Below are 20,794 nucleotides of genomic sequence, written 5' to 3'. Positions count from 1 at the left end.
GCCCTTCCAGGAGCCAGTCTGCAGCCCAGCCTGGCCCGAGGCTCGGTGAGAAAATCCAGCAGCGGGAGGTGATTCTCCCCTTCCCCTCTTTCTCCCTCCGTTTAGTCCCTCCTTCCCCACCTTCTCTTCAGGCTGTGGAAGATTTATTGCCTTTCAGTCCTCACAGATGATGTTTTCATAGGCTGTAATGAGGTCCCAGCCGTTTCTAACAATAACAGGACATTACCGTTCCTAAGATATATTAAGTGTTTTCCCTCATCTTTCTCCGTTGAATGAAATGCTTACAAGTGCGTTAGCCCCCAATTCCCTTCCCTTTACTGTGATAAATGGTCCAGTTACTTAATAGGGCTAAATGCTTTGCTGTGACTTTTATAATACCCATTCAATTTTGAATAGAATCCTACAAAGAAGAGCACTTGAGTGTTTGAAGGTGCTTCTGGGAGGATCACGTGAGCACAGGCCAGCACCTGCCGCTCTGGCCAGCCCTGCATCCTGCCGGGGATTCCCGGACATTCCCCGGTCCTCATGGAGAGCTGGGCAGCACGGACCCGCCCCGTCCCTCCGGTTCCGATTCTGGCCCCGCGTGAGCCCGGCTGACCAAGGACGAGCCCCCTCCGCCCAGCTAGCTGGAGAGGCGGCACCTCGGGCTGCCAGACCAGGAGGTAGGTCTTAGAACTCCTGGCCATGAGCTCCCCTCTCTGGCTTCTGTGGCGACAGGGTCAGGAGCCAAGTCTAGAGGCGTTTGTCTCCTTAAAGGTCAGACAGACAGATTAAAGGGGAAACAAAGAAAGGCATCGCAGCATGTCCGTGACGCCTCCGGTGACGCGTGTCTGTGCCGTGACACGCGGGCACATGGGCAAACCAGGGAGGCCTTTCTGTGGGTCAGGGCTCCAAGGAGGACACTCACCGAGGCCCTGGGGCTGCGGCTCTGCTCTGGGCCGGGCTCACGGTCGGGTGGCTCGCACTCTGCCCTGAAGTCAGCACGTGACAAGTGGACAGGTTGGGCCTCCAAACCAGAGAAGAAGCCAGCATGAAGAACCGTTCTGGGAAACACAGGGCTCATTTGTTCTCAGACCCCGGGTGCCCCGAGAGGCCAGCCGGACACGGAGCCTCAGGTCAGCGCCCCCGGGGTCGCTGGCCGGTGGCCCCCGGTCTCCCCTTGTCCAGGGGTCCACTCTGCAGTCTCTCCTTCACCCCTCACACTCGGGTCTTGATTTCTGCTCACCGGTTCTCTCCAGAGATGACCTGGAGACAGCCCCGAAGCCTCTCCTTTCTGGATTCCCGGGGGAAAGAGACCACTGAGCTACCCTCCCTGGTCTGCGCCAACCCTGGCTCCCCGTCCTGTCTCCTGGGAACCACCTCTGCGTTTCACACATCACGACTGAGCACGCGGTTCAGGTGGGAGCTGGCGTGGCAGGCTGGTCGCCGGCCCCACACAGGCCCCGGGTCCCATCCTCAGGGTCCAGCTCCCCGGTCCTAACTGGGAGGGGCCTCCTCCCACCCGTGAGAAGAGGGTCCCCTGAGGATGCTGAGGATGCTGTCCGTCGGGCAGCTCCCTGGGCTCCATGTTACTTAGTTGTTATCTGTCCGTTTTTCCGAAACAAGCCATTTGTCCCCAAAAAGGATCAAATGGAAAACGTTATAAATACTCCAAATGGTGGAAACAGGAAGTGGAATGCAAGTGAAGTAGCTATTCACAGAAAGCACACTGTCATTTCTCCTCCATAAATACATACTGCGAGTTCCCAGAGACAGGCCAGGCCTCAACCTGCAGAACGGCCTCCCCGCCCCTGGGACTCTGGCGAGAGTGGCTCCCAGAGGCGTGTGCGTGTCCTGGGGTGTGAGCGCCATGGCTGCAGGGCCCTTTCCACTCAAAAATTATGGACGACCTTACAGAGCTTGTCTTTATGTACAGTTTTTCTACAGATATTCACCTACAGGTAAGAATCCACCTACAACGCAAGAGACGCAGGAGACACGGGTTTAATCCCTGGGTTGGGAAGATCCCCTGGAGAAGGGCATGGCAAACCCACTCCAGTATTCATGCCTGGGAAATCTCATGGACAGAGGAGCCTTGTGGGATACAGTCCCTGGGGCTGCAGAGTCAGACACGACAGAGAGCTTATGCAAACACACGTGCATTCATCATATTAGAAATTAATACTGAGCAAATTGAAAAATACTTATTAATTCATATAAAAATAAAAATGGTTAACCTGTTGCATCTTGATATAAAAACCATGATTTGTGAAAACGGCTATACTTTCCAAGATGAAAAAATTAGTGAGTAGAGTGGCATTGTTTTCATTTTTGCAAATTTCCTTTGTTTTTGGCTTGGTAGAAAACTGTTGGCTTCTCTTATTTGCTTTGCATTTAATCAATTGCAATACATTGTTTTGATTCGAAGGTATCAAGAGAAAAAGTCCAAGGAGAAAACCCTGGACTCACAAAGATGTAGTTGCATAAGGAAGAAAATTTTAATAGACTTTTGGATAAGTATGATTATTCTTCTTTGACTTTTTCTAAAAATTAAATTATAATTTTTAAAAGTTAGTTGTAATGTAGACTCTGAAAAAATATCAGTCAACTTTTGGATCCAGGTTAGCATAAAATCCCTTGGTATATTTTATACTTTATATGGATCTTTTTCACCCATAAATGATTTTTATTTGTTTGCTTATTTTAAACTGTGGTAAAATATACACGACATAAAATTTACCATCTTCACCATTTTAAAGTGAATAGTTCAGTGGTTTTAAGTCCATTCCCCTGCTGCGCAGTCATCACAGCATCCGTCTCTGAGACTCCTCATCGTGCAAACCTGGAACTCTGCCTCCATTTAATGATACCTCCCCTGCCCTGCCCCCACCAAGGACAGCCACCACTCCGCTTTCCCTTTCTGTCCATTTGGTTGCATTAGGCACCTTCTGTAAGTGAGACCAAGCTGCGTGTGTCCTTCTGTGACCGGCCTGGTTCACTGAGCATCATGTCCTCAAGGACCACCCATGTCATAGTAGCAGGTGTTGGCATTACCTTCCTTTTTATGACAGAATAATAATCCACTGAATGAATTGACCACATTTTGCTTATCCATCGTCTTTCAGTGACCTTTTGAGTTGCTTGCACTTTTTGGTTATTGTGAATAATGCTACTATGAACATGAGTGGACTAATATCTTTTTGAGACCCTGATTTCAATTCTTTTGGTTATATAATCAAAAGTGGAATTGCTGGATTGTTTGGCAATTCTATTTTTAATTTTTTGAGGAACTGTTTTCCGTAGCAATCGTACCATCTTACATTCTTACCAAGCGTGTACAAGGGTTCCAGTTTCTCTGCATCCTCACCAACGCTTGTTAGCTTTTGTTTTTGATAACTTATTAGTCCAGGGTCTCCATTCTCCAGAGAAGGAGAACCAATAGGATGTGTGTGTATCTGTGTGTGTAGACACATAATGTTTATCTATGTTTATGTTTATACATGGTTATATCTATTTATTGTAAGGAATTGGCCTGTGTGATTATGGCGGTTACCAAATGTCCAGATCTTCCATCAGCAAGACTGAAATCCAGGGGAAACCAGTAGTTTAGCCCCAGTCCTAAGGCCAGCAGGCTTCCAAAGTGGCTCAGCTTGCAAAGAATCTGCCTGCCACGCAGGAGTCCAGGGTTTGATCCCCGGGTCAGGAACATCCCCTGGAGGAGGAAATGGCAACCCACTCCAGTATTCTTGCCTGGAGAATCCCATGGACAGAGGGGAAGCTGTGGGGTCGCAAAGAGTCAGAAGTGACTGAGTGACTGAACTCACTCAAGACGAGCGGGAGCCAGACCCAGAAAAAGCCGAGGTTCAAGTCTGAGTCGGAGTCAGGAGGAGACTGTCTCTCGGGGGGGCCGTCAGGCAGGAGGGCTGCGCTCTCCTCACTCACTGTGGTCTGGTTGGGCTGTCAGCCCATTGGATGAGGCTCACTCACATCAGGGGATATAATCCTTCTGACTCAGTCTTCTATTCACATGTTCACCTCACCCAGAAACACCCTCACAGACACACCCAGGATAGTGTTTGACCAAACGTCTGGGCCCCTCAAGCTGACACATGAGACGAGTCGTCGCAGCAGCCACCTAGCCAGTATGAGGGGATAGCTCCCTAAGGACCAGTGGGCCATCTTTTCACGTGCCTATGTTGGCCCACTGTTTATCTTTGAGGATAAACAGATCTGTCCAGATCCTTTCCTCATTTTAAATCGGGTCATCTGTCGCTTATCGTTGAGCTGTGGGAGTTTCGTGTGCTCTGGATGCTAACCTCCTATCAGGCAGACGTGCTCCAGGCTCCTCCGTGTTGTAGCAGGTGTTAGAGTCGCCCTTCCTTTTCAGGGCCCTTGTACGGACGGACCACACTGTGTTTGCCCATCATCCATCAGTGGACACGTTGGTTGCTTCTGTCTCTTGGCAACTGAGAACGTTGTTGCACTGCACCACGTGAGTGTGCAAATATCTGTGGGAGACTCTGCTTCAATTCTTTTGGAGAGATACCCAGAAGTGGAATTATTGGATCATATGCTAATTCTATTTTTAATTTAATGCCTTTCTATTTTCCATAGTGTCTGTACCATTTTACAATCCCACCACCAACAGAACACAGATTCCAATTTCTCTGCATCCTTGCCAACACTCCCCCCCTCTTTTTTTTTTAAATAGTAACCATCTTAATGGGTGTGAGGTAATACCTCAGTGTGGTTTTGATATTTGTTGCTGTAATGGTTAGTAATGTTGAACCTCTTTTCATGTGCTTGTGACTATCTTTTCCTTGGCCCATTTTTTAATCGAGTTGTTTGATTTTTGTTGTTGAGTTGCAGGAGTTTTTATCTTCTTCTTAACTTCTTCTCATTTATACGCTTTGCAAATATTTTCTTTCATTTCATAGGTCTCCTTTTTACTCTGTTGATGGTGTCTGTCGACACACAGAAGTTTTTAATTTTGATAAAGTCCAATTTGTCTACTTTTACTTTTGTTGCCTGTGGTTTTGGTGTTGTGTTCACGAGGTTCCTGCCAAACCAATGTCATGAAACTTTCCCCCTATGGTTTCTTCTAAGACTTTTATAGTTTTAGGTCTTACATTTAGGTTTTTGGTGGATTTTGACTTAATTTTTGTGTGTAAATATATATATTTATGGTAAAGGCCCAACTTTTGCACATGGAGATCTAGTTTTCCCAACACCATTTGTTGAGAAATGTGCTTTCCTCCACTGAATGGTCATGATACCTTGCAGAAGGTCAGTTGACCATGTGTGTGAGGGCTTATTTCTGGGCTCTGTTCTATGCCATTGGTCAGTATGTCTGTCTTTATGTTACACGGGTGTGATTTTGTGGTATCACTTAGACGACGTTGGCTCATGGAATGAGCAGTGATGCTTCTGTGGACCGTTTCTCGCAGCCTCGTCAGCCTCCTCCCCGCTCCATCCGCTAGGCTCGCATTTTGTGAGCATGTATGTGTCTTACTGTGTTTTTATTGCCCCCAAAACACAGGACTTGTGACCCTGACGTTTTGGCTAAGCTTACCGAGACGAGGTGTCTCCTTTAAAAATGCAAGTGTTCTGGGTATTTCAGGACATGTGACCAACATTCAACATGGGAATTCAATCCATGAGAACATTTACTCCAGTTCTGTCCCCCAGGGACACCCAGTAAACAGTGTCTTAGAGTTGTGACCACAGTGGCCCTGTGCCTCCCGAGACACACCTGTAGGCACTTCTGAACGGCCAGCGGGCGTTACAGGAAGCGCGCGGCTCCCGGCCCCTCGACCCCTGTGCCCATGTGAGGGCAGGGTCTCTGTTCCCCGTACGCTGTGCTTTTCCAGGCTGTCTTCTCTCAGCTCCTGCTTGTCGTTGTCGTGTGGGACCACAGAGCATGGGACCTTGCCCTTGTGTCTGACCGACGACGGGACGGGAGACGCGTCCACGTGTTCTCTGGGCCCTCTCACCAGAGGGGCCCCCGCTCTCCCTATGTTCATTGCTTTCTCATCTTGCCCCTGTTCCGTGCCAGCGTCTGCCAGCCACAAGGTCCACTGGCCTGGAGTTCACCCTCATCGTCCCCCTCCGCCACAACTATTTATTTAACCCTCTCATGTTGAAGGTTTACACTGGGCAGGCAAGGGGCTATTCCCTTCTGCTTGTAAGGATTTCCAAGGGGATGGGAGGAGGCCTAGAAAAACACCCCAAATTCTTTGACTTCAGGCTTGGACTTGAGTCCTGCCTCAGGGTGGTGGTTCAGGGAGCGGGCCGGGGGAAGCGAGGAGACGGAACAAAGACCAAGGCTTGGGTCCAAACCCAAACGCACGTATCTGGCAGCTTCTTTCATCTTTTCTTTCAGGCAAGACCGCAATTTCTTTCATGCAAACTCAGGCCAAATCTGCAGTCAGACCCTGCCCGTCAGGAGAGCCAGGATGAGGGGGGGGGGGGGCAGGTCCAGCTCCCACCGGGAGAGCGCACTTCTCCTGCCCCTTGGCGCAGCCCAGCGGTTGCTTCTTCTAACAGGCATTCAAAAGAAAAGCGCAGATTTGGTACCTTGATTGGTGAGGCTCTTTCTCGTCGTGAAGCTCCCGGGGCATTTGTCGACGTACCTGCTGCAGCTCTGTTCCTGCCAAAACGTGTTTCTTGCCCCGACCCAGAGCTCCTTCCAGAACCGCCTCGTCGCTCCTCTCAGCGAGACCGCAGTCTTCACCCCGAGCCTTCTGCGAGCAGTCCTCCATGTTCTTCTCATTCGTTTCAAAGGCTGTTTAGCTTATTTTCCTGAAATAGCACAGTTTTAAAAACAACACTTTGAGCTTGTATATGAATTCTTTAAGGAGAGGTGCTTATGTCTTCTGCTAATTGAGATTTTGGCCTGTTCTTCCAATTTTGATTCACTTACTTGGAAGTCTATCTGAAAAATTTGTTGATAATGCCATAAAGACCCTAGTAAATGGCATTCAATTTAACTTCTTTCAAGGGATTTGTTGAAAAGTTATTTATGATATCAAGGGTAATTTTTACTTATTAGATACCTACCCTGTTGGCCTGATACACAGGATGGAGTGCTGGGAATAGAAGGTCAAAGGCCAGGCCCAGGCTTCTGCTCCTGGACCTATCGCCCCCAAATGAGTACTGCGCCCACCGAAGGCGTGTGCAAGAGCGTCCACGGCAGCGTCTTCAAGCCGTGATCCAGGCTCCAGGTGTCAAACATCTGGTGACAGGAGGGCGGGTCAGCCCGGACGTTCCCCTCTGGTGGCCGTGAGGAAGCAAAAGGGGGCACATGAGAGCTCACGCTCTATGGCTCCCTTTACATCAAGGTCAGAGAGGGCACAGCTTGACGCGGCGACAAGGTCAGAAGGTCAGAGCGGGCACAGCTCTACGTGGCGACAAGGCCAGAAGAGAGCTGACCCCTGACCCCTGGGGTGTCGTCTGGGAAGGCAGGGGCGGGTGTCTGGGGCCCTAGAAATGTGTACATCTTGATCTGGCCGGGGCCATGCAGTGGGCGCAAGTGTAAACACGGCTGAGCCGTACGGTGAGACGCGTGCATTTTCTACACGTATGTTATGCTGTGATTCAATAGCTTAAAAAGAAAAGATGAACAACATGGAGTCCCCGACCTCCGGGAGCTGACAGTCCAGTAAGAGAGACACACGGAAGGGATCGCGTCCTTGCCTGGGGCCCAGAGCTGCCCCAGAAGAGCGGTTTGCAGGAGGAGCCGAGGGACCCACGACGCTGGTCTCCAGCCCCCGAGTCCAGAGAATGCTTCCCGCTCTGCCTCTGACCTCCCCGCGGCCTTTGGCTTTGCCAGCTGCTCCCGCTGTCAGAAGCGCTCTCTGCTCACGTAGCCTCGTGGCTCCCGGTGGATCCCCTCCTCCTCTCAGCCCGGCTGGTTCTGTCCCTCTCCGGTTCCCTGCCCGGGTCTGGCCCTGACCGGTCTGTCCGGGGCTGTGTCTCTCTCTCGCCCTGGTCTCAGAACAGTAATCACTGACTTGAGCAAAAGGAGGAGGCACGAAAGAGCCAGGTTTGACCTTGGGTGCAGCTGAGTCCACTGAGCGACTTCACTTTCACTTTTCACTTTCTTGCATTAGAGGAGGAACTGGCAACCCACTCCAGTGTTCTTGCCTGGAGAATCCCAGGGACGGGGTAGCCTGGTGGGCTGTTGTCTCTGGGGTCGCACAGAGCCAGACATAGCTGAAGCGACTTAGCAGCAGCAGCAGCAGCAGCAGCAGCTGAGTCCTGGCTCTGCCCTCCCATCTGCTCTGGTTCCCAGAGCTGCTCTCCCACCTGCGGGCCTTGCTCTCAGGTGGGTCACGGAAGCCTCCGATGCCCCATGACCGTGTGGTTGGCAGGTCTCTCCATGTCTCTTCACCAAACCTCCCCAGAGAGTCTCTGTCCTGACTGGGCCCACAGGCTCCCCTCGGACTGACCAGTGATCAGGGGGTGGAGGCTCCGGGGTGCTGGCCTGCCCCTGAGCCCACCTTGGGAGCTGGCGCCAAGCCCAGGCTGCCCCCCTGCCACCCTGCTGAGCCCCGAGGGAGGTGCTGGCGACGCCCTGAGTTGGCAGTAGCACCCAGAGCCGAGCCCCGGGCAGCCTTCCTTCTGGGCTGCGGTTCAGCCTCTGAGTCACCCTGCCCGTCACTCGTCTCTGCTGCCGGCCACACACTTCCTAGGACGGGTCATTGTCAGGGGAACGGCAGTCAAAGAAAGGACTCTTTCAGCCTGTCCTCACCTGCCCTGCCAGGTCCCCTGCGGCGGGGACGAGGAAGGAACCTGTAGTGGCCGGTCCAGGCCGGCATCGCGGATCAGTCCCCAGAACGATGCTCCTGAGGGCCGGGCCCAGGGCCTCACCCCCGGCCCCTCCTCACGCCCGCCTGGGCCCTGACTCCACCCCCTGTCCCCTCAGACGAGGAACAGACAGGGCGTTTGGAGAAAAGACAGAGCTGTGGGCCTGCAGCCTGGCCACAAGGAGGCCGGCAGTGGACGGAGCCCCCAGCGGCTGGGGGGTGGGTGACCACCCTCCCCAGCTCCTCTGCGGCCTCCAGGTCCCGTGGGGCATCGCCCAGGGTCCTGTCCTGGGGGCTCCGTCCCGAGGTTCCCCGGTGCTCATGCCAGCAATGACCCCGCCCTGGGCCTGAGGAGGGGAACACAAACACTTCTGTTAGTAGAACTCAGCAAGGTTCTCTGACGCTGGGCTATTTCACTTGGGAGAAAACTCACCCCACACAGCAACCCAATCCTCTCCTCTGGAGTCAGTTTGATGAAAACCACCATAAGACACAGGAGCTTCCAGAAGTTACCAGCACTGCAGTCCCGGCGGCAGGAGTGCCCACTCTCAGGGGTCACTGTGTGCTGCTCCCCGAGTGCAGACCGGCGTGGCCCCACGCTGCTGGAAGCTTCACGTAGCCTTAGCACAGCCCACGCCTCAGCTCAGCGGGGCACCATTTCCTCGTGATGGGCACGTAGCGGAGAGTCCGGAATAACAGCTCTGCCGTCCAACGTACACGTACCGGATTAGCAGAGATAACAAACAGTGTCTAATTCCTGGCTCCCTCCGCCGAAACGCGATCCTTCCAGAGGCGGATAAACTGTTCCCACTCGCTGACCTTCCTCCTCCCAGGGAGCGGACAGGTTTGCTTCTCCTGACCCAGGCCTGCCCCCTCCCCGCAGCTTAAACCGAACCGTCTGCAGAAGCCGTGGGGTCCCTTTCAGGAAGGTTGCGCGCTCTCCTCGGCTCTGACTTTCTGGGAGACGAGGCTCGACGACAGGAAATCTGAAGGACGGGTGTGCAGGGCCCGTGGGAGGCCAGGCTGAGCTCGCCGGGGGCCGGTGTGTCCCTGCCCCTCCTGTGGTCTCCTTCTTCTCCCATCTTCCTGGTGACGCTTCCCTGACCCTCGAGAACACGAGGCCCAGAGGCACTTTCCTCTGTCCATCTCTGGGGCTGGGTCAGGGCGCCAGGAAGGCCGTGGGGGCTGACGCCCTCTGCCCTCCCGGGAGTGTGGCTCAGGCCCGGGGTGCAGGTCAGCGGGTGGGCCTGGCCTCAGCCTGGACACCCCTCCCTCTGAGTGGGGGTGGTTGGGGCCGCAACGGCAGGGGGACCGGCATCCCTGGACGTCCACTAGCCGTGCCGTGTGTGACGGGCAGGGGTCTGGGGACCAGCCCTGGGGACCGCCTTCAGACTGAGGAGGGACAGGGCCCGGCCTGGGGCAGCCCGGGAAAGCCGACCGCCCCGAGGGCTGCGCCTGCTCCACTGCCCCGGGAGCTGCCGAGAGGCTGGTGAAGGCCGCCATCACCGGGGCTCGGTCAGAGGGGAGAAGCGGGCCTGAGCGTCGGCAGGGACGGCCACTCTGTGGAGCCGCGCTGGCGGGTTGGGGGCTCGTGAGTCGGTGTGGGCTGTGAGGACAGGCATGCTGACGGAGGAGGTATGGTACGCTTTCTATTTTCTACAAGAGGAAAAAAAAAAGTCGAGGGCATGAGTGCTGACGGCTCTGTGTGCAAGCTTGTACATATTTAAAAAAAATCTACCTGTTCCTGACTTCAAACACATTCTTTACCCGATTATTATGCCATCGGGTAAAGAGGATTATACCCCTTCCAGAATATTGTGTTTATTTTCGTATTCATGAAGAGGAATGCTTTCATAACAACCTGGCCATGTAAAGAGTTTGATATTTAAATATTCAGGGTAGTTACAGCGTTCTCACCCCTGCGCGGCCCTGCGGAATGCTACAAGACACACGTCCCTGGGGCTGTGGGCCGCGGTGGCCGTGCGTGCAGTCAGGGAGGTGGGAAGACAGCAGCGGAGGGGGCGGCCTGAGGAGCCTGCCTCGGGCCGCTCCGCAGGTGGAGGGGAGCACCAATGTTCACACAGCTACTGCCACACACTACGGGCCCAGGGCGCCATGGGGCTCCCTCCTCCTGGCTCCAAACCACCGCTCCAAGACGGTCCCTTAGGTTCTAGAGGAAGCCGCCTTCCACCAGGCCTGCCGGGCCTGAGGCCGCGCATGCCACCAGCTGAGCAAACAAACCCGGGAGAGGGAAAGTGGCCTCGCGTTCAGGCAAGGCCGGGGCGGGATGGGGGTGCAGGCTTTGGCGGGGCAGGTCCTCGGGTAGGGGGTGGGGTTTGCAGCCTGCTACTCCTGGCTTTTGTTTAATGGGGACCAGAGGCAGGAAGCTGAGGCAGCCAGTGACCGAGTGGCAAGAGGTAAAGGGGGCAGGGAGAGAAGGGGTGTGGTCTTTCTCAGCCCCGCCACAGGCAGGAGACGCAGCCGCGGGTGCCCTGATGGGGGTGCAGAGCGTGCCCCAGGGTCACTGGAAATCCCGAGAAAGGGGTGGCCTTTGGGGAAATCCCAAACAAGCCTTGTCAAGACTTTTCCTCTTTCCCTTGGAAATCTTTTCCTTATTCTAAGAAACAATTCACACGTTTATTTCTGGCTCACTTTATACTTTCCTGAAACTCGTTGCGTTAAAAACTACTTGATGCCTGAAAAGCCCCTCATGGAGGGTGTGGGTAAAGGTGTCTCCGTGTGTGAAATACAAGATAGTCATACCTTGTCTTTCCAGCAGCTAGCAGCTGAGCGAAAGCTGATGCTCTGAACCTTTTTCCGTGGTTTCCGGGCGGGTGTTTTCCCCAACGATTCCTGGCCCTTCCTGAGGACAGAACCCTCACTTTTCTGGACGATTCTGTGCACTGAAGAGTAAATCCTGATTTTAGAGCCTCAGGCGTTTCTCCCCCCTTTTCCACACTCACACCTGGATTCTGATGCATCAGCCAAATTCAGGTGGAAAAAATCAGATGCTTATAAAAATACTCTAAAAAGTCATGCCTAACCTTTAAGGGGAAAGGGCTAGCTGTTTCATTAAACATTTATCACTTTTTTGGGGGGAAATAAACTTTATTGTCCTCTCTTGGGGAATTACCCAGAAGCAATAAAATGCTGTTTTACAACTGAATATTCCAGTTTACATCTCGTGGAACGAAGCAAAATAAATATAAACTTTAAAAGTATGGTCATGGCCCATATCTTTTAAAAAGTGTTGTCACCACGGACCAGTGCAGCTCGAATACGTTCCTTTCATGTTTCACTGTTCAGGGCTGGATAGACTCACTCCTAATATCAGTCTTGTTTCTTAGTTATCTGATTTCTGCTGTAGCGTTTGATGGGGGTGGGGGGAAGGATTGGTGATGGACTATTACATCTTGTTTAAAGAATAAACGTTGTCAAAATCTGAGAGTAATTCCTGGGAATGAATTCCTATTCTTCCTTCTCCATCCTGCAGATCTCTCCTGGCTGGCTGTACTTTCGTTTTTGTTCAAGTTTCTCTTTCTCTTGGAGTTTACAGGCACCTCCTCTGCGAAGAATTCATCTCAGTTTAAGTTCCTTCTCTCTGCATATCCAAGGATCAAGAGGGAAATGCTATAGAGCCTGGGATTTGCTTCCAAGCAGTGCAAGGGGCTGAGCGGTGGAGGGGGTGTGGGTGAGGGTGGAGGTCAACCAGCTGGCCGTGAGCTGAGCATCTTTGAAGCTGCACGTGAGGCGCTCAGAGGTTGTGACGTTATTCTCTTCAGGATGGGTTTGAAATTTTCCATAGAAATATTTTCCTCAATTCTCTCCAGTCTTCACTTTTCTCCTTTACTGGACCCTGGGTTCTCTCCTGGAGTCCCCGAGTGTTTACTCTGGAAAGGATGCTGCTTTGCCCAGCTGACCAGCTCTGACAGTGAGATTTTTGGAGGTCTTTCTGAAGATATCCCAGCCTGATAAGACAGTGCTCATCACTCTGTGTGTCTGAGCAAGTGTTATCTTAATTCTGTCGGAGCGAGTGGGTCCCCCTCACCAGGAGCCCAGGCTGAACTTGGACGAGGGGCTTCCCCCCTTCAGGCCCAGCTCTGTGTCCTCCCCCACCCCCCGCCACCCTCCGCCGTGTCTCTTCCCATCACTGCTCTTCTCTCCCTTCCTCTCAGTTCCAACTCAACCCTCTTGCCTAGAGGTGAGGGGAGGTCTGCTCATCACTGTCCTCAAACCCAGAGCACTCCAGGGCAGGTGGGCATGCGCTCAGCCACCATCAGGCATTCATCTAAGGCCCCTGCTGAAACCCATAGCACACTGGAATAGGTGTCACCATACAGCACCTCTCTGACACTGGGCAATCTCCAAAGGGATGAATTCAAACTCTGGCCACAATTGAGGTTTAGATACGCTCAGAAAAAAGCTAATGGGAAGTCTGGGTGAGGGCATAACCATCTGGAGTCAGGAGAGATAGCTGGAATTGGACCTCTGCAAGCCTTTCCACTTTGCCAGGCTCCTCAGAACTCAACAAAACTTACTTTTATTCTCTCTGGATAAGGATAGGATGGATAACTAAAAAAATCACAGGCAGATGATAGTATCAGAATTCGAAAGTACTTCAATAGGCAAGAATCAGGATCTAGACCCAATGAGGTCAGGCACAGCATTAATAGTTCTGCAGCCTGCGTTTGGGTGAGAAGTACCATGGTCAACTGTCCAGCAGAGCCTGGATGTTAGGCATATACAAAAGGCCTGAGATCTCAGAGAATCTGGTCTGAGCCTGAAGGAAATGCAGTTACTAAAAAATCCAACACATGTCCAACTGCATGAATGCATTTACAGCGTCCATATCAAGGGACGTGACAGTTCCACGTCACAGTTCCTTGTCATGGTCACTGTAAGAAAGGCACTGGCACACTTGGGAAAGTCCAGAGGTAAGTGAGTGGGCTGGAGAGGAGTCTGGGAATGATCATTTATAGGATCATGAAAGGAAATGGGAGTGACTAGAGCCCCAGATTTCTAGGAGGATGAGAGGGGCCCCTAGGACACTGGGAAGCGCTCACAAAGGACGCAAGGGAAGGGAGGAGCATGGGGAGTGACCTTGGGACGCTGTTGATGGGTTCTGGGCTCACCCTGAGCAGCCCGTGGGGGAAGCGAACTCTAATCTGCACATAAAGGACTAAAGGACTTGGAGTTAACAGACTGACCACGCAGGTCCCAGCCCAGTCACCGGGCAGCACGTGCGCTGGGCAGATCCAAACACCTCAGCAAAGACTCAAAGCGACCTGACCTGAAGACCGCAGAGACAGTGGGTGGGAGCTCGCAGCCCGAACCTCCTTGGGTTGATTGTTTACCAAAACAAAAGCAGCAATACTTTCTGTACATTTCACCCAGGGTCTCATTACGTAATAGTCAAAATGTCCAGGATGTCACCCAAAATTACTTGGTATAGAAAGAATAGAAAAATTTCAAATGGCGTGGCAAAAGGCAGTCACCAGACACCAATAAGGTGACACAGATGTTGGAATTATATGACAAAGATATTAGAAGAAACTATTAATAAAATATTCCAAAAAACAGTTGAGAATACACTTCAAACAAATGAAAAGAAAGAACTGGAAAATGTAATAACAAAACCTCAGTGGATGAGCTTGTTAAGATAATGTAAGTGTTCCTACGATAATGTGTCTAATTATGTGCATATAGTTTATTTTTCAAAACAATGACTCTTTTTAAAAACCTGTTTGCAAATTCCTGAAAATTAAACAACCAGGTCACAACATAGCTGTCTACTCTGAACATTCTGTTTCAGTGCCAGTATAATGCCCTGCACGGTGGGACTTGTTAGAGGATTTAATACGGAGAGAGACACTCCGAAACTCCAAGTGGGAGCCAAACGTGCGTTTCTAGATAGAGCTAGCTCGCGGTCTAGGGAACAGGTACACTCTGGGAAATGCTGACCCAGACAAACAGGCTTGCTCTGTGGCTCAGTGGTAAAGAATCCGCCTGCAGGGCAGGACAGGCAGGAGGCATGGGTTCGATCCCTGGGTTGGGAAGATCCCCTGGAGAAGGAAATGACAATCCACTCCAGTATTCTTACCAGCAAAATCCCACGGACAGAGGAGCTGGCGGACTAAGGTCCACGGGTTGCAAAGAGTCGGACACGACTGAAGCGACTGAGCGTAAGCGTGACCCAAACAAACCACTCACCCCAGATGCTCTTACTCCCCGACTGTGTTTTCCTCCCTCTGGCTCTGTAGCCACTTACAACCCTTACGTCCCCTCCAGTCCCAGGCCTGGACTCTCCCTCTTGTCTTCTCCCTGCGCCCTTCTCTGTAACTCATCTCTTGGCACAGAGCACGCGCTCGTCACTGTTTCCTCACAGACAGCAGCCAGGTTTGAAATCCAGACTTACCAGTCACAGTTTTGGAAAGGCCATACCTATTTTCTTCCATTGCTTTTTCCCCAGACTTAATAATTACACTCTCAAAATTGTCTCTCACAATATCCATATGCTTTGCAGCTCTTAAATCACAGGAAAGATGGAGACCATCTCATAAGCTTGGCGAGGCGAGCCTCTGTGAGAGGGTCGGACAGCGGCCCCCTTTCTGGTGGCCAGACGGTCTGTCCTCAAATCTCCATCCGTGTTGACCTCCCTCCCACCATTTAATCGCTAGAGCCTGAAGCCCTTGTTAGCAAGAGTGGGAGGAGCCAGGCAGTCAGAGATGATGTGGTTTCCCCTGTGGTCCTCAGATGGACCGTCCATCACAGACAGGCTATCGTCGGCATCCCTGGATCTCGCTCGGGAAATGCTACTTTTTGTTACTCTGGAACATGTTTATGTCCATGAACATCATCCTGAGCTACAGGAAGACGGCTTGATAGCTAATTCCTCTTCATTTGTGCGCAGCTGTTTCACCCGTGTTGACAATTTTCCTGGAGAAAAATGTTGCCCCTGGTGGAGCAGGAGCCTCTTTCAGCGCTGCCAGCATTTCAGAAACAAACGAAGTGCAAGGGTGAAGCTGCTGTGTGGGGTGGGGGTCGGGGGTGGGGGTCGGGGGTGGGAGGGCCCCGCAGTAGGGACAGGACTCTGAAAGCAGGGGCGCCTGGGGGGCGCTCTGGGGGGCGGGGAGTTTGAACCCTGGGAGCCTGCCTATCTCTCCAGGAACCAGTATTTCAAGCTGACACGGGTGGAACGACCAGATTCAGAGAGGAGGCCAACCGCCGCGTGACACGTCTCTCCACCACTTTCACGAGCGCTTCAAAGCCATCATTTAGACGTTGGCAACTTGGTTTCAAGGCAGATGTGTTCACACACTTGCAGATTACCAAAATCAGATTGTTGGTTTGCTTTCTGCTGGCCTGTCCAAGAGGCCGTCTGCAGAGACAGTGGGATTCAGCACCACCGGCTGGCGACACCTTGCCTCTTTTCTATGAAGAGCAACACGCTTCTCCCTTTAGACACACATATTTTGGAAGATGTAGATTTACTTATTCTTTTAAGCACATCTAACATTTGCAGTCTCATCAGAGGCATGACTAAGTTCCAATGTTTTTCCTCCTTCTTTGCATTTTTACCTCCTAAGATAGAGCTTGTCCGGTAGAGCTTGTCCAGTCAGACAGCAGAAACACTGTTCCCAGAGGTCCCATTTTTATAACACTTCTGTTTGTAACACTAATCATAGTTTCGGGCTTCCCTTGTAGCTCAGTTGGTAAAGAATCTGCCTGCAATGCAGGAGATCCAGGTTCGATTCCTGAGTAGGGAAAATTCCCTGGAGAAGGAAATGGCAACCCACTCCAGCGTTCTTGCCTGGAGAATCCCATGGACAGAGGAGCCTGGCAGGCGACAGTCCATGCGGTTGCTTGAGTCGGACGTGACTTAGCGACGAACCACCACCAATCAGTTTCAAGATCTAGGCCTCCATTTAGTCATGAAGAGATCCTCTAGGCTGCATAGGGTAGAAATAGTAGATGTATCAGGTGTGATAATTATTGGTCAATCTTAACGGGCAAAATACAACTATTTTAATTATAATTAAACTAAACTAGCTTCAAATTTGCTAATGGTTTACAATACGTAGCACACCTACATAGCGTAGCACACCTACATAGCGTAGCACACCTACATAGCGTAGCACACCTACATAGCGTAGCACACCTACATAGTGTAGCACACCTACATAGTGTAGGTGAACACGCACCAGTTGTTCACATTGGTATATCAGCTAAAATAGACGGGGAAGTGGAAGCAGTGAGAGATTTTATGTTCTTTGGCTCCAAAATCATTGCAGATGGTGAAACTAAAAGGTGCTTGCTCCTTGGAAGGAAAGCTATGACAAACCTAGACAGCATGTTAAAAAGCAGAGCTATCACTTTGCCAACAAAGGTCCATATAATCAAAGCTATGGTTTTTCCAGTAGTCATGTAGGGATATGAGAGTTAGGCCATAAAGAAAGCTGAGCACCAAAGAATTGATGCTTTTGAATTGTGGTGCTAGAGAAGACTCTTGAGAGTCCCTTGGACTGCAAGGAGATCAAAGACATCAATCCTAAAGGAAATCAGCCTTGAATACTCGTTGGAGGGACTGATGCTGAAATTAAAAAAAAAAAGAATTTCAAGTGTGAAGCTACTGTTCAGGGGAGTGTGGGAACGTGTTCAGAGAACCAGCACTTTTCAAGGTAAATGAAAGAGTTTATCTTATTTTCCTCAGAAAGGAAGATTTGAAAGCAAATCCAATACTTTGGCCACCTGATGAGAAGAGCTGACTCACAGGAAAAGACCCCTGGTGCTGGGAAAGATTGAGGGCAGGAGAAGTAGGGAACGACAGAGGATGAGATGATTAAATAGCATCACTGGCTCAACGGACGTGAGTCTGAGCAAACTCTGGGAGGCGGTGAAGGACAGGGAGGCTTTGTGTGTTGGGTCACAGAAAGTTGGACACTGCTTAGCCACTGAACAACAACAAAGTAAAGTTTACCTTCATGAGAAAGAATAAAACGACCTTTTGCAAAAAGAAAGAATGGCGAATCTTACCCCACTTATCACAGACAATAATAGACCTATAACTTGTGATGAGTTAAAATGAAGTTGTTATAAAGATTGTTGTGTTACTGCTGTTACTGCCAAGAGCTAAGGAAAATTTTCCCTTTCATGTTTAGAGTTACATGCCTCCCTTTCATCTGTGGTGTCAGCATTTGTCCAAAAGCAGTTTTGTTTTCCAGAGAGGATGGTCCAGGTGAGGCAAAAGGAAAACAGAAATTTCTACTAAAAAGGAAACACAAACATGAGCTGCGTATCTAAAACAAAGAAACCAGCGCTTTCCAAGAGAGATGAGTTTATCCTAGTTTTCTCAGAAAGGAAGATGTGAAAGCGAATCTGTTTATAATTTCAAAGTCATAAATGGATTTATAAAACAGTGACAGATTCAGTGTGTATCTTTTAGTAGCATGGAATTTAAAAAGTAGAAACTACTATGATATTATTTCACCCAAAGCATAATAAATACAGAGAGGAAGGTCACTGGAGTTGATGCCGTAAACAAATACTGTGGCTCAAGAACCCTCTAACATGGTGAGGAAAAGGTTGAAAAGGGCCTTATTCTGTGTGGCATTTGAAACACACCCTCCACCACAATTAACCCAAAGATAAACTGGGGGAGGCCAGCTATGCATTCTTCTTTCGGGTCGAGTAAGTCACTGAGATATAATTTCATGTCCTACTTTGAGAATCTGGGATCAGTGTTATCCGGACTTAGGCTGTGTTTTGACAAATTATCCTGGGAAGCAGAGTTGCCACAGTGCACGGCCTGTTTCATTCCTTAGGAGAGCAACGCCCTGGTTCTCAGGGCTCCCGTGAAACCCACGCTGAAGAAGGGAACCTGCTTCAGACTGAGCGTGAGGCTGGGCCCAGGCCCACCTGACAGGCAGACATAGGGTCAGAGCGTTCACCTGAGAGACCCCACATGCACGTCTCTCGGGCGGGGACCGAGGGGCTTCACAAGGGAGGAGCGGCTCTAGGCAAAGTCCCACATGTCCCCTTCAGTGCCCTGTCCTGAGGACTGGCCTTGAGGAATAGAGTCCAGGCCTAGAACCCTCTAAAGGGTCCCCTGACATCGCCCTGTGAGACCCAGCCAAGACCAGTCAGGGTGGCACCCTCCTGATGCAGGGAGATCGAGTGAGCTTACTTTGGCTTAATTAACAGTGACTATATGGGTGATGATCTCCCGGCGGATGCTACTGGTTAAAAACTCCACTTGCCAATGCAAGAGATGCAAGAGGCACAAGTTCGATCCCTGGGTGGAGAAGATCCCCTGGAGTATGCAATGGCAACCCACTCCAGTACTCTTGTCTGGAAAATCCCATGGACAGAGGAGCCTAGTGAACTGTAGGCCATGGGGCTGCAAAGAGTTGGGCATGACTTAGCAACTAAACAGCAGCCCCAGACGGGTGGTATTTCATGGGACTCAGCGGTCATCGTTACACGGAGGCTCTGGTCTCCGCTCTTCACGCCCCGCTTGTCTCCTGACCGCCGTGGCTGCAGGAGCTTCTCGCGCTCCGTCTGCGGCCCCTGACCCCCCGGGTGACACTGAGTGAGGGTTTAGCTTCTGAGCCAGTGTGACACTGGCAGCTCAGGAGCGCAGAGCCTCGCAGGCGTCTTGTCTGCTCCGCGATGTTTGAAGCCCTGTGGAGCGTCTCCAGGCCTCGCGCCTGTGGCCACCGTGCCAGTGGCCTCTGTCCTTTCCGAGGCGGGGACCCCTATTTTCTGAGTGTCCCACATCACCTGCTCCACTTTGATCCTGGGAAAAACCAGGAAGCAGCGAGAGCTGGGTTTCTGCTCAGATGACCAGGGCTGGGGAGCAGAGTTAATGAGTAACAGATGCGCAGTCAGGGAACTCACCGGGCAGCCGGCCGTGCGGACCCCAGGTTTACACCTGGCTTCGGCAGAAGAGTCTTGTTCCGTGCGTCCTGGGCTGAATTCTGTGGTCAGCTGTCAGTCTGGCTTCACAAAACATTACTCCTTAAGCTGAGCTTTCCTTAAACAGAGCTTTGAATTACCCGAGTTATTAATATCTCCATCTGGCTCCTGGCAGGAGAATAAGTTGGGAGAGGAAGGAAAACCCATCTTCTGTCTTCTCCAGAAGCTGAGGAGCTGACAAGTTTGTCAATGTTTGTAAATCCGCAGGCTTCTCATTATATTTTCATGCAACGTAGACAAATGGGATTTAAGGTCTCAAGTTTTATAGAGACGGCCCAGCCCGCTCATTGTCAGCGTAGGTACCCCTGTGTCTAGGGAGAAGGGCTGTCAGGTTTAGCAAACAGAATCACAGTAAGTACAGTTAAATTTGAATTTCAGATAAACAACGAACAATTCTTTAGTATATCACGGGCTTCCCAGGTGGCTTAGCGGTAAAGAATCTGCCTGCCAATGCAAGAGACACAGGTTCAATCCCTGGGCTGGGAAAACTCCCTGGAGAAGGGAATGGCAACCCACTCCAGTATTCTTGTCTGGAGAAGCCCCAGAACAAAGGGCCCTGGCGGGCTATACTCTGTAGGGTTGGAAAGAGTCGGACATGACTGAAGCGACTGAGCAGGCATGCACCCAGAAGTATGTCCTCAAGATCGCATGGGACACACACTAAAACGTGAGTTGCTATTTATCTGAAATCCAGGTTGAAATGTGTGTCCTGTGTTGTATCTGGGAACCCTCTGTGGGGCTTATGAAATGGGCCTGAATTACTGTTACACTCGCATGCAGTTCTCGAGTCTCCTGGGCACGCCGCGGCAGGCCTGCGCTTCCCACGCTGACTTATCGGGGTGTTTGTGCGACACGCACAGTGTCTGGCAGCGAGGAGCTATACAAAAGGCGTTGTCACGTAGAAGCAGAAACCTGCTGCGGGAAAGAAAAGGCAAGTATGGAACTGGGTCTTTGGGGTTCAGGCTTCGGGGAGGGGAAGTTCCCACAGAGAGCTGACGTGCAGTGGTGGCAAACAGCACTCAGCTGTCACCACT

The 20,794-nt window shown here is 51.2% G+C and overlaps 1 long non-coding RNA gene across 1 annotated transcript; it reads right to left on the bottom strand.

Moving 5' to 3' along the window:
• Positions 1 to 2,644: 2,644 nt before the first annotated feature.
• Positions 2,645 to 9,516, bottom strand: LOC145516446 (uncharacterized). Its single transcript, XR_014061398.1, has 3 exons — positions 9,220 to 9,516; positions 7,039 to 7,251; positions 2,645 to 6,780 (listed from the first exon to the last, which is right to left on the bottom strand). It is a non-coding gene; the product is annotated as an uncharacterized LOC145516446 (long non-coding RNA).
• Between the last annotated feature and the right edge of the window lie 11,278 nt (positions 9,517 to 20,794).

This window comes from Giraffa tippelskirchi, chromosome 8, assembly GCF_054371585.1.
Source record: "Giraffa tippelskirchi isolate mGirTip1 chromosome 8, T2T-mGirTip1v1.2.pri, whole genome shotgun sequence".
Taxonomy (NCBI): domain Eukaryota; kingdom Metazoa; phylum Chordata; class Mammalia; order Artiodactyla; family Giraffidae; genus Giraffa; species Giraffa tippelskirchi.
Note: the sequence above shows the minus strand (reverse complement) of the source record. Positions and strands in the feature narration are given on the sequence as shown.